This window comes from Cervus elaphus, chromosome 29 (assembly GCF_910594005.1).
Source record: "Cervus elaphus chromosome 29, mCerEla1.1, whole genome shotgun sequence".
NCBI classification, from domain to species: domain Eukaryota; kingdom Metazoa; phylum Chordata; class Mammalia; order Artiodactyla; family Cervidae; genus Cervus; species Cervus elaphus.
In genome coordinates, this window is record NC_057843.1 from 54,393,100 (window position 1) to 54,406,127 (window position 13,028).

A 13,028-nucleotide genomic window follows, 5' to 3' on the forward strand; every position below is an offset into this window, starting at 1 on the left:
ATGAGAACAACCTCAGAGACTTCTGGGACAATGTTAAATGCCCCAACATTTGAATCATAGGCGTCCCAGAAGAAGAAGACTAAAAGAAAGGGCATTAGAAAATACTCGAGAAGATAACAGTTGAGAACTTCCCTAAAATGGGGAAGGAAATAGCCACCCAAGTCCAAGAATCCCAGAGCCCGAAACAGGATAAACCCAAGGCAAAACACCCCAAGACACATATTAATCAAATTAACAAAGATCAAACACACAGAGCAAATATTAAAAGCAGCAAGGGAAAGCAACAATTAACACACAAGGGGATCCCCATAAGGATAACAGCTGATCTTTCAATAGAAACTCTTCAGGCCAGAAGGGAATGGCAGGATATACTTAAAGTGGTGAAAGAGAAAAACCTACAACCAATTTTCTATACCCAGCAAGGATCTGACTCAAATATGAAGGAGAAATCAAAAGCTTTACAGACAAGCAAAAGCTGAGAGAGTTAAACACCACCAAACCAGCTCTTCAACAAATGCTAAAGGATCTTCTCTAGACAGGAAACACAGAAAAGGTTTATAAACTAAAACCCAAATCAACAAAGTAAATTTCAACAGGATCATACTTATCAATAATTACCTTAAATGTAAATGGGTTGCATGCCCCAACCAAAAGACAAATATTGGCTGAATGGATATAAAAATAAGACCCCTATAAATGCTGTCTACAAGAGACCCACCTCAAACCAAGGGATACATACAGATTGAAAGTGAAGGGCTGGAAAAAGATATATCATGCAAACGTAGACCAAAAGAAAGCTGGAGGAGCAATACTCATATCAGATAAAATAGACTTTGAAATAAAGGCCATTAAAAGAGACAAAGAAGGGCACTACATAATGATCAAAGGATCAATCCAAGAAGAAGATATAACAATTATAAATGCAATGCATCCAACATAGGAGCACCTCAATATGTAAGGCAAATGCTAACAAGTATGAAAGGGGAAATCAACAGTAGCACAATAATAGTGGGAGACTTTAATACCCCACTCACACCTATGGATAGATCAATCAAACAAAATTAGCAAGGAAGCACAAACTTTAAATGATACAATGAACCGGTTAAATCTAATTGATATCTATAGGATATTTCACCCCAAAACAATGAATTTCACCTTTTTCTCAAGTGCACATGGAACATTCTCCAGGACAGATCACATACTGGGCCATAAATCCAGCCTTGGTAAGTTAAAAAAAAAATTAAAATCATTTCAGGCATCTTTTCTGAACACAATGCAGTAAGATTAGATGTCAAGTATGGGAAAAAATAAACTATTAAAAATTCAAACACACGGAGGCTAAACAACATGCTTCTGAATAACCAACAAATCACAGAAGAAATCAAAAAGGAAATCAAAATATGCAAGGAAACAAATGAAAACATGACAACCCAAAACCTTTTTTTGGGATTCAGTAAAAGCAGCACTAAGGGGAAGGTTCATAGCAATAAAAGCTTGCCTCAAGAAACAAAAGAAAAATCAAATAAATAGCCTAACTTCACACCTAAAGCAACTAGAAAAAGAAGAAATGAAGAACCCCAGGGTTAGTAGAAGGAAAGAAATGATAAAAATTAGTGCAGAAATAAATGATAAAGAAACAAAGGAGACTATAGCAAAAATCAATACAACTAAAAGCTGATTCTTTGAGAAGATAAATAAAATAGACAAACCATTAGAAAACTCATCAAGAAAAAAAGGGAGAAGAATCAAATCAACAAAATTAGAAATGAAAATGGAGAAATCACAACAGACAACACAGAAATAGAAATAAGAGACTAGTGTCAGCAACTCTATGCCAATAAAATGGACAACTTGAAAGAAATGGATGAATTTTTAGAAAAGTATAACCCTCCAAAACTGAACCAGGAAGAAATAGAAAATCTTAACAGACTCATCACAAGCATGGAAATGGAAACTGTAATCAAAAATCTTCCAACAAACAAAAACCCAGGGCCAGATGGCTTCACAGGTGAATTCTACCAAAAATTTAGAGAAGAGCTAACACCTATCCTACTCAAACTCTTCCAGAAAATTGCAGAGGAAGGTAAACTTCCAAATTCATTCTGTGAGGCCACCATTACCCTAGTACCAAAACCAGGCAAAGATGCCACACAAAAAGAAAACTACAGGCCAATATCACTGATGAACATAGATGCAAAAATCCTCAGCAAAATTCTAGCAAACAGAATCCAACAACATATTAAAAAGATCATACACCATGACCAAGTGGGCTTTATCTGAGGGATGCAAGGATTCTTCAATATTTGCAAATCAATCAATATGATACACCACTTTAACAAATTGTAAGATAAAAACCATATGATTATCTCAATAGATGCAGAGAAAGACTTTGACAAAATTCAACACCTATTTATAATAAAAACTCCCCAGAAATCAGGCATAGAAGGAACAAACCTCAACATAATGAATGCCATATATAATAACCCACAGCAAACATTATCCTCAATGGTGAAAAATTGAAAGCATTTCCTCTGAAGTCAGGAACAAGACAAGAGTGCCCACTCTCACCACTACTATTCAACATAATTTTGGAAGTTTTATCCATAGCAATCAGGGAAGAAAAAGAAATAAAAGGAATCCAGATTGGAAAAGAAGAAGTAAAACTCTCACTGTTTGCAGATGATATGATCCTCTATGTAGAAAACCCTAAAGACACCACCAGAAAATTACTAGAGCTCATCAATGAATATAGTAAAGCTGGAGGATATAAAATTAATGTGCAGAAATCCCTTGCATTCCTGTACACTAACAATGAGAAAACAGAGAAATTAAGGGGAAAATCCCATTCACCATTGTGATGAAAAGAATAAAATACTTAGGAATAAATCTACCTAAAGAAACAAAAGACCTATATATAGAAAACTATAAAACACTGATGAAAGAAATCAAAGATGACACAAATAGATTGAGAACTACACCATGTTCATGGGTCGGAAGAATCAATGTAGTGAAAATGAGTATACTACCCAAAGCAATCTATAGATTCAGTGCAATCCCTATCAAGCTACCAATGGTATTTTTCACAGAACTAGAACAAATAATTTCACAATTTGTATGAAATACAAAAAACCCTCAATTAGTCAAAGCAATCTTGAGAAAGAAGAATGAAACTGGAGGAATCAACCTGCCTGACTTCAGACTATACTACAAAGCCACAGTCATCAAGACAGTACGGTACTGGCACAAAGACAGAAATATAGATCAATGGAACAAAATAGAAAACCCAGAGATAAATCTACACACCTATGGACACCTTATCTTTGATAAAGGAGGCAAAAATATATAATGGGGAAAAGACAATCTCTTTAACAAGTGGTGCTGGGAAAACTGGTCAACCACCTGTAAAAGAATGAAACTAGAACACTTTCTAACACCATACACAAAAATAAACTCAAAATGGATTAAAGATCTAAATGTAAGGCCAGAAACTATAAAATTCCTAGAGGAAAACATAGGCAAAACACTCTCTGACATAAATCACAGCAAGATCCTCTATGACCCGCCTCCCAGAATAATGGAAATAAAAGCAAAAATAAACAAATGGGACCTAGTTAAACTTAAAAGCTCTTGCACAACAAAGGAAACTGTAAGCAAGGTAAAAAGACAGGCTTCAGAATGGGAGAAAATAACAGCAAATGAAGCAACTGACAAAGAATTAACCTCAAAAATATCAATTGAAATATTAATCTCAAGCAGGTCAAGCAGCTCAATAACAGAAAAATAAATGACCCAATCAAAAAATGGACCAAAGAACTAAACAGACATTTCTCCAAAGAAGACATACAGGTGGCTAACAAACACATGAAAAGACGCTCAGCATCACTCATTTTCAGAGAAATGCAAATCAAAACCACAATGAGGTACCATCTCATGCTGATCAGAATGGCTGCCATCAAAAAGCCTACAAACAATAAATTCTGGAGAGGGTGTGGAGAAAAGGGAACACTCTTACACTGTTGGTAGGGATGCAAACTAGTACAGCCATTATGGAGAACAGTGTAGAGATTCCTTTAAAAACTGGAAATAGAACCGCCATATGACCCAGTAATCCCACTGCTGGGCATACACACCAAGGAAACCAGAATTGAAAGAGACACATGTACCCCAATGTTCATCTCAGCACTGTTTACAATAGCTAGGACGTGGAAGCAACCTGATGTCCATCGGCAGATCAATGGGTAAGAAAGCTCTGGTACATATACACAATGGAATATTACTCAGCTATTAAAAAGAATGCATTTGAATCAGTTCTAATGAGGTGGATGAAACTGGAGCCTATTATACAGAGTAAAGTAAGTCAGAAAGAAAACCACCAATACAGTATATTAACATATATATATGGAATTAAGAAAGATGGTAACAATGACCCCATATGCAAGACAGCATTAGAGACATAGATATAAAGAACAGACTTTCGGACTCTGAGAGAGAAGGCGAGGGTGGGATGGTTTGAGAGAATACCATTGAAACATGTGTATTACCATATGTGAAATAGACCACCAGTCTAAGTTTGATGCATGAAACAGGGCACTCAAAGCCGGTGCATTGGGACAACCCAGAGGGATGGGATGGGGAGGGAGGTGGGGGGGGGGGGGGTTCAGGATGGGGGACACATGCACACCCATGGCTGATTCATGTCAATGTATGGCAAAACCACCACAGTATTATAAAGTAATTAGCCTCCAATTAAAACAAATGATTAAATTTAAAAATGCAAGTAACAAAATAAAGAAGGCCATGACATCATCAAAGGAATATCACCAAAGAAAAAATGTGAAATAAATTTTGTGGCAGGTGAGGTCAGTGGTAGCTGGGGGTTCATAAAACACAGGTGCCTCACAAGAATGCTTGAAAGGCTGGTCAAATGAAAATAAACAGGGAATAGGATTGGGGGTTCTAGAAAACTCGGATGCCATGTTCAGTGCAAAGAGACAGCTGTCATTATCATTTTCCAAATCTTTTGCTCCTCCAGTAAGAAATGACCTTCCCCCTAGGGCTTTAAGTAACAAATTCTGTATTTAATATGCACCCTTACATTTCCTATAAACATGGCTATTTCTGTCTATTCCATTATAGTTTTGTTCTTTCATTAAGAGTTCAAAGGACAACAGCATTCTCAGGTTCAGGTATTTACTTTGGCTAAGGAAATATCAAAACAGAGAGGAGAAAATTCTCTCTTTCTTCTTGAGATTTCTGAGGCAACAGGGGGACTTTCTATGTTTAGAGAAAACTACTTGCTTAAAAAAAAGAAAGAAAGAAACTAAAAGAACCTAACACAGGGTTTTGATATGTTGTGTCCTGGCACTAACTGGCCTGTAACAGTGACAAGCTTAAGTCTTTGGGTTTGGTTGGGTTTCCTCATATGTAAAAAGGAAGCAGTGGTCTAAACAAGGGGTTGGTAAACAGCAACTAATGGGCTAAATCCAGCCACTGCCTGTTTTCAGAAATAACATTTTGCTGGAGCACAGGCACACCCATTTGTTTACATATTGCCTATAGCTGGTTACCTTCTACAATGGCAGAGTTGAAAGGAGCTGAGTAGTTGGGACAGAGGCCCTATGGTTCAAGAGTCTAAAATATTTACTCTCTGGCCCTATGAGAAAAAGTTTGCTCAGTCAGGCTTCTGCCAGCTCTGACGCCATCCTATGATACAGATTATCACCCCACGAAAGGCCTAATTGTTGTCTTTGGAGTACAGGTGTTAGGGGTAGAGTAAATGGCCCGAGCAAACCACCCCAGTTTTAGTATTTCATGCACCTTTAGTCAATCGTTTTTTGCCACCCACAGCATTCTGACAATGAACCACACACCAAATTGCTGTAACTAGTGCCAAGGAAACACATTTTGAAAACAAAGCTTGCTTTCTGGTCCATGCCTTATGAAAATGTATGATGTGAATTGCTCTCAAATAAGGTGTGTGTTGTGCTGTGTCTCCAGCTTTGAATCCCAGAAACCACAACATTCCTCAATTCAGCCTCCTTCGTGGAGGAGAGAGTGCTTTCCTTGCCAACCAGATGGACAAACCCTGACATTTGATTTATTTTGCTTTCTGGAAACACTCACTCAAAGGGAAAAGGGTCCCCAAATTTTCTGCAGCTGCTGTCTGGATCATTTTTTAAAAATATACCCAAGGAAGCTGCCTGGGTGGCCACAGAGAATGGTTGAATCAGCCTGAATTTCACATATTGGGTGCTTTGAACAGTTCACAGTGATGAGATTATCCACAGGGTCCTGACCATGTCTGGCCACCCACTCACAACTGCCTACACACTATGACCAAGGATTTCCTACAACACCAAAGGGATTTTCCTTGATGATGTTCCCCCTTTAACATTTAACCCAATACATTGAAAGACAAGCTACTATTCCAGCTTTGACAGCAGAGAAGAATTCATTTAGAAAAATGTCAAAAACATAAAAACTCAATCACCAAGTGATTACAGACGCTAAACCTCAGAGATTCTAAGTTTTACAACATTTTCTCATTGCATCTATGTGTTTGAGGGAGAGAGGTATATGCCTGCTAAACAGTGTCATTACAAGGAACCCATTTTGATAATTAAAATTATTAATTGCACATAACATTTTAAGAAAATAACAATAATAGACAAGAAGTCTGTTATACTGAAATCTGTAGCAGTTTAGTAGAAATCTGCTATTGGTAGATGCTGAAATATGTTAACAAGTTCTTTGTGACCAAAACTGCCCCCATTCAGTCCCTTGGTTCATAAAGGATGTTGGACACAGTACTTTTGCAGGGATTGGAATAGGGCTATTTCTTCTCATAGACAACACATCCCTACACATTTTCTAGGTTGGGATAAGAATCCTGACAGACAGGTAAGGATTTCAATAAATAAGTAGTTTGGGAATTAGGGGCAACTTATTTGATCTCCCTAAGACACTGAGCATTTTGTCCACCTGTGTCTAGGTATCCAATTCCAGCAATTCTGCTCTCTCAGAAGAAATGGAGAGAAGCAACATGAAGGAGAATTTAAGAAAACAGATCCCAAACTATCTCTAATTTCTGTTTCCCCCAGCACCTTTCCCAGCATCTGAAGCTGCCCTTGTGATGAGGAAGGGGATAGGGAAGGACACTGGATTTTCTGCAGGCATCAGTTCCCCATCTCCAATGCAGGTACTTAGAAAGTGACATTGATTGCTAACTCTGTACTAGCTACAACGAACACATTATTTCATTAACACTATTTCATATAACTGTCGAGCACTGCAATGTTGGCATTATTATATGATTCTCCCTATTTCATGGGTGAGAGTATTTAGTTTCAAACCAAGGAAACTGTCTATAGTAATAGATTTGGTAGTAGCAAATAAGAGATTTGGACTTGGCTCTGTTTGGCTCCAAAACTCTTGTCAGTCCCACTACACTCCTCTTCCTTCAGAGCCAAGCCTTCAGGAGAAAAACCCTCCCTATTCTCTTTTTTTCATCAAGGATGAGAGAACCTTCTGATGTGGAGTGGACAGGGTCTGGAAAGTGGACAGGAAAGATGGTTGGCGCATGCCTCGGAAGCCCTAAGCTTAGATTCGAAAGCTTCTGTATCCTTGCTAGCCATGTCCTGGAAAGAATCGCACCACTTTATTGGGCTCGGTCTGCCATGCTTCTTGGAAGTGTTGCAATGTATGCGTGCCAGCCAATATATCGAAGTGGATGTGGTCCTTCACACACGTGACTGCACTGCAGGGTGTTGGTCTGCCCCGTGTGCAGCTGTGGGGCCTTAGTCACCCTAAAGAGTAAAGAGAGACCACCTATGTGTTTTCATTTTCAATGCTCCCCAAAAGGCAGTGGCTAACTTTGCACTGCTCTCAGGCATAGAACTGTCTCCCTCCTGCATCATAATAGAGAGATGATGCTAAAGCTTTCACAAATCTCAGCAAGTCAGACTCTTGGGAGACAAGGACAATCTGAGAGAGTGAGAAGTTCAAATTGTATAGTCTTCAAAGAATTACTACTTCAAAGAATATAACACAGGCACACACACATGCATACATGTTTATATGTAGGCAAAGAAAGCATTGGAAAGTAGGCAGTTGAGAATTTCAGATCCTTTGGGAGTCTGTTTTGATGACAGAGAATGATTTAAATGATTTAGTTCTTCTAAAGTACTTGAAAGCAATTTCTTTTCAATGGTATGTGAGAAATCCCATCCTTTTGTGCTTGTTTACACTCTTGTTGTCTTTAGAAAATTTTAAATAGAATATACAAAAAGGCACTTGGTCTAAAGTGGTTCATCACAAATTTCAAACACGAGATCTGATTAATCAGATCTTATAGAAACGAAGGCATCTCTGAGAAAAGGTTGTAAACAACCACTGCTTCTCCATTCCAAAAATCAGTGTCTTAAAGGCCTCTCTGATAACCCCAATCAAGAAAAGATAAATTCTGAGTAGATAATACAAGGACACCTATGAAAATAGTGACTGCAGCTGCCTTTGTGCAGGGAATCCGAGGGACACTTACTTAAACACTTTTTTGTCTGCCGAATTTTCAGTCAGGTGCTCAATCATTCAAAATAATTGAAATAAAATTTTTGAATTAATATTGTCACTATTTTTATTTATTACCTCTTTGACAAGGAAGCTGTTTGTTTTACATTTACTCTTTCTATGTATTTGTCATGATGTTCAACATCTTCAAGAAATCACATCACTCGTTTCCTATCTCTGCACTATGTCCATTTCTGCTCACTAATATGCTGCACCCAGAATGTTCTTCAGCAACTTTACATGATAATCCCTGCATCTATATCTGGATTTGGGCTTCCAAGGGGGATTACCAAGAGAGGTTGTATGAATGTTGGTTTTGATGGTTGCCGTCTTAGGTTAGAATTTTAGCTTCAACCTCTTACTAATTTTATGTCCTTGGCCAAGTTACTAAAAATCTCTAAAGACTCATTTTCCTCATTTCTGAAAAAAAGGATATCAATATGAATACCTTGTTGAAATGTTAAAACACTAAATAATAATATCTTATTGAATTTTCATAATATTAAATTTGCCCAGTTCTCTGTACATAACATTTACTCAGTAAATGTGTTGTATTAGTCACTCAGTAGTGTCCAACTCTTTGTGACCCCATGGACTGTAGTCTGCTAGGTCTTCAGTCCAAGGAATTCTCCAGGCAAGAATACAAAGTGGGTAGCCAGTCCCTTCTCCAGGGGATCTTCCCAGCTCAGGGATTGAACCCAGGTCTTCTTCATTGCAGGCAGATTGTTTACCCTCTTAGCCACCAGGGAGGCCCAATAAATAAGTTATTACTGAATAAATAAGTTATTACTATTTTGCTTTTGTTCAGTAGAGTGCATAATTCTCACACTTAAAATTTTTAAATGTCAAAAAATCATGTTTAAAATATGTTTCTGGCTGAAGCACATAGAAAATAAGAAACAGCAGCATATAGATAGTGAAGGGAATTAGAAAATATGGGCAAATGGTAGGTGTCATCTGGAAAATACATTTCTTCTTTTGCCTTTCTCACAGTCAAACAAAGAAGGAGGCACACATAAAAACTACATAAGGCCATCTCCTTCCAGCTTGTTTTTTCTTAAGTTGCTTTCTTGCTAGATTCCCAACCAGAGTACAGAATCCAGGTTCTGTCATTTATATGTGGTTTTCGGCCATGGTCCTTTGATTTTGATCTTTGGTTCCCAGTGTTCCTAATTACTTGGAAGTAATTCCCAGCCCTAGCAAAACCCAGCTTCCATCATTAGCCACTTGCCTGTCTGGCAAGACCGGCTCCAAAGAGGAAGTGCGTGGAAAGGCTTTCATGGTAGGAGTCAGTAAACTTGACTGAATGTCCAACACATGCTGTGTAATATCCTCAGGCAATATGGGGTACATTCCTCTGTCCCAGACATAAAAGAAGTAATAGATCTGGCTATATTCCCCTGTAGTCTTGCAAAAAAAAAAAAATCAAAATGAAATACAGAAAGGCAAACTCTAGCTTATATATGGATATACTTTGTCTTGTACAATGTTGGGTTGAAACATATGATCTGGGCCAGTCTCTTTGCTTTCTCCTCTCTTCTATTTCTCAGTGAATGCTTGACCCATCATTTCTAATTAAAATATATTTTCTGGCAGGAAGATCATCTGGCACACATATTTTAACTAGTTCGCAGATACATAAATAAATAAGTAGGTTTGTTCCCAAACTATTTAGAGTTGTCTGTGGGTGGTCATTCTGAGGTTGGGCTATAGGGCAGGAAACACACAGCTAATACTCCTCAAAGTGCCACGAAGTCAATTAACTAGTTACACTCAGACATTCTTTTCATCACCATGGTAGGGAAATTCAGCATTGCCTGATAGAGATTATATTCCACACAGATCTAGGCAAGTGTAAGACGGCCACATGTAAGGAACAAAAGAGAATGTAACAATGTGCCGGCATGAAGCATCACTTTGCCTTTTGCCACAGACCCTGATCCTTATATCTACACCCACTTTTTGGCTTAATGGTAATATTTCATGAAGGTAAGAAAATGCAAATATTTTATATCCTCTGATAAAAAGCAAAAGGACATCTTGTTTTGCTGCTGAAACTTGGCTGTAACACCCAGCAGTAAAACACTCACAGGCGGCCTGTGGAGGAAGAACACCTGAATTCTGGGGGAAATGCATCATTCATCATTTTTTTTTTCTTAAAATATGCAGAAATATTTTGTTCTATCATCTCGTGCCTTTTTATAGGCTGTTAATGATGGGAGAACCTGATAAAATGCAGGCAGACTTTCACATTTAGCATGGATAAGTGGAAGGCAACAAATGCTAAACATGTGTCGTCCACCACCAGCCAAGGAACGGCTTTTTACTGCATTTTATAAACTCTCAGATTGACATTGAGTTGGATAAGCATTCACATTCACACAAGCATACCTTATTTTGCACACTACTGCTACTAATAATAAACAGTGAATGGTTCAATTAATTCCTACATGCCTTATGGAAAAGATTAACTTTCCTGCCATTTGTTTTATATTTGCTGGGAATTAGGAATTCCTAAGGTCATCAGGTACAATGTCCCAAATATTCAAAGGCCAGACTCCTATTAGGGAATGCAGGAAACTCATAGATATGTCATTTTCTTCCATGAGAGATGCTTTGAGTGTGCCAGCTTTGACATTGTTTTTAGATGCCACTTAGTCCCCTGACTCCCAAATGAGCACCAAGATGCCCTGTGATACTCTGCTGAACTCACAATAGTACTGCAAGATATTTTAAATTGTAAATGGGAAATCCAACTGCCTAACACTACACAAACTACTAAGTTGTTTTGTTGTTTTGTTGCTCAGTCATGTCTGACTCATGACTCCATAGACTGTAGCCCACCAGGGTCCTCTGTCCATGGGATTTTCCAGGAAAGAATACTGGAGTGGGTAGCCATTCCTTTCTCCAGGGGATTTTCCCCATCCAGGGACTGAACCCATGTCTCCTGCATTGTAGGCGCAGTATTCCCTACTAAGCCACCAGGGAAGCTCATTAAGTTGTTCAGACCCAACTATTTAAAAAACTAATTGATTAAGCATTTCTTATAGGCTAGGAGTACCATGAAAAAATTACTATGACACCAAAGGTATCAGGAATCCAGAAAGCTTGGGAACCTCTAAGATAATCCCATTTATATGAATCCCAAATTAAAAAGCATGACTGAATATACATCTTACACATTCTATATGCTGGAAAGTATAGTATGGAGAATAGAGGAACCCTCACATACAAAAATATATATGAATATGGGTGTGGGTATGGCATAAGTCCTCCTGGAGGAGGTGGGGATTAACCGCACTATAGAGCTACCAGAACTTACATAGGATTGGAAATAGACTCTTGGAGGGCACAACAGAACCTTGTGCACTGAGACCCAAGAGAAAGGAACAGTGACCCACAGGAGATGTGCCTCTGGGTGTCCAGGAGTCTCTGGTGAAGGCATGGGTCGGTGGTGGCCTGCTGCAGGGTTGGGGGCATGGACTATAGCAGTACATGCCTGGGATCTTTTGAGGGAGGTCACCATTATCTTCATTAGATCCACCATAGTTTGGTCCCAGGTAAATAGAAGGGAGAGAACACAGCTTCACCCATCAACAGAAAATTGGGTTGAAGATTTACTGAGCATGTAAAGAACAAGACCCAGTATCCCCCTCAGTCAGTCTATCCCATCAGGAAGTTTTGTCAAGCCTCTTATCCTTCTCCATCAGAGGGCAGAGAGACTGAAAACCACCATCACAGAAAACTAACTAATCTAATAACATGGACCACAGCCTTGTCTAACTCAACAAAACTATGAGCCATGTAGGGCCACCCAAGACAGGTCATAGTGGAGAGTTCTGACAAAATGTGGTCCACTGGAGAAGGGAATGGGCAGACCACTTCAGTATTCCTACCTTGAGAACCCCATGAACAGTATGAAAAGGCAAACAGATAGGACACCAAAAGATGAACTCCCCAGGTTGGTAGGTGCCCAATATGCTACTGCAGATCAGTGGAGAAATAACTCCAGAAAGAATGAAGGGATGGAGCCAAAGCAAAAATAACACTCAGTTGTGGATGAGACTGGTGATGGAAGCAAGGTCTGATGCTGTAAAGAGCAATATTGCATAGGGACCTGGAATGTTAGGTCCATGAATTAAGGCAACTTGGAAGTTGTCAAACAGGAGATGACAAGAATGAACATCGACATTTTAGGAATCAGCGAACTAAAATGGACTGGAATGGGGGAATTTATCTCAGATAATCATTATATCTACTATTGTGGGCAAGAATCCCTTTGAAGAAATGGAGTAGCCATCATAGTCAACAAAAGAGTATGAAATGCAGTACTTGGATGCAGTCTCTAAGATGACAGAATGATCCCTGTTCGTTTCCAAGGCAAACCATTCAATATCACAGTAACCCAAGTCTATGCCCCGACCAGTAATCCTGAAGAAACTGAAATTGAACAGTTCTATTAA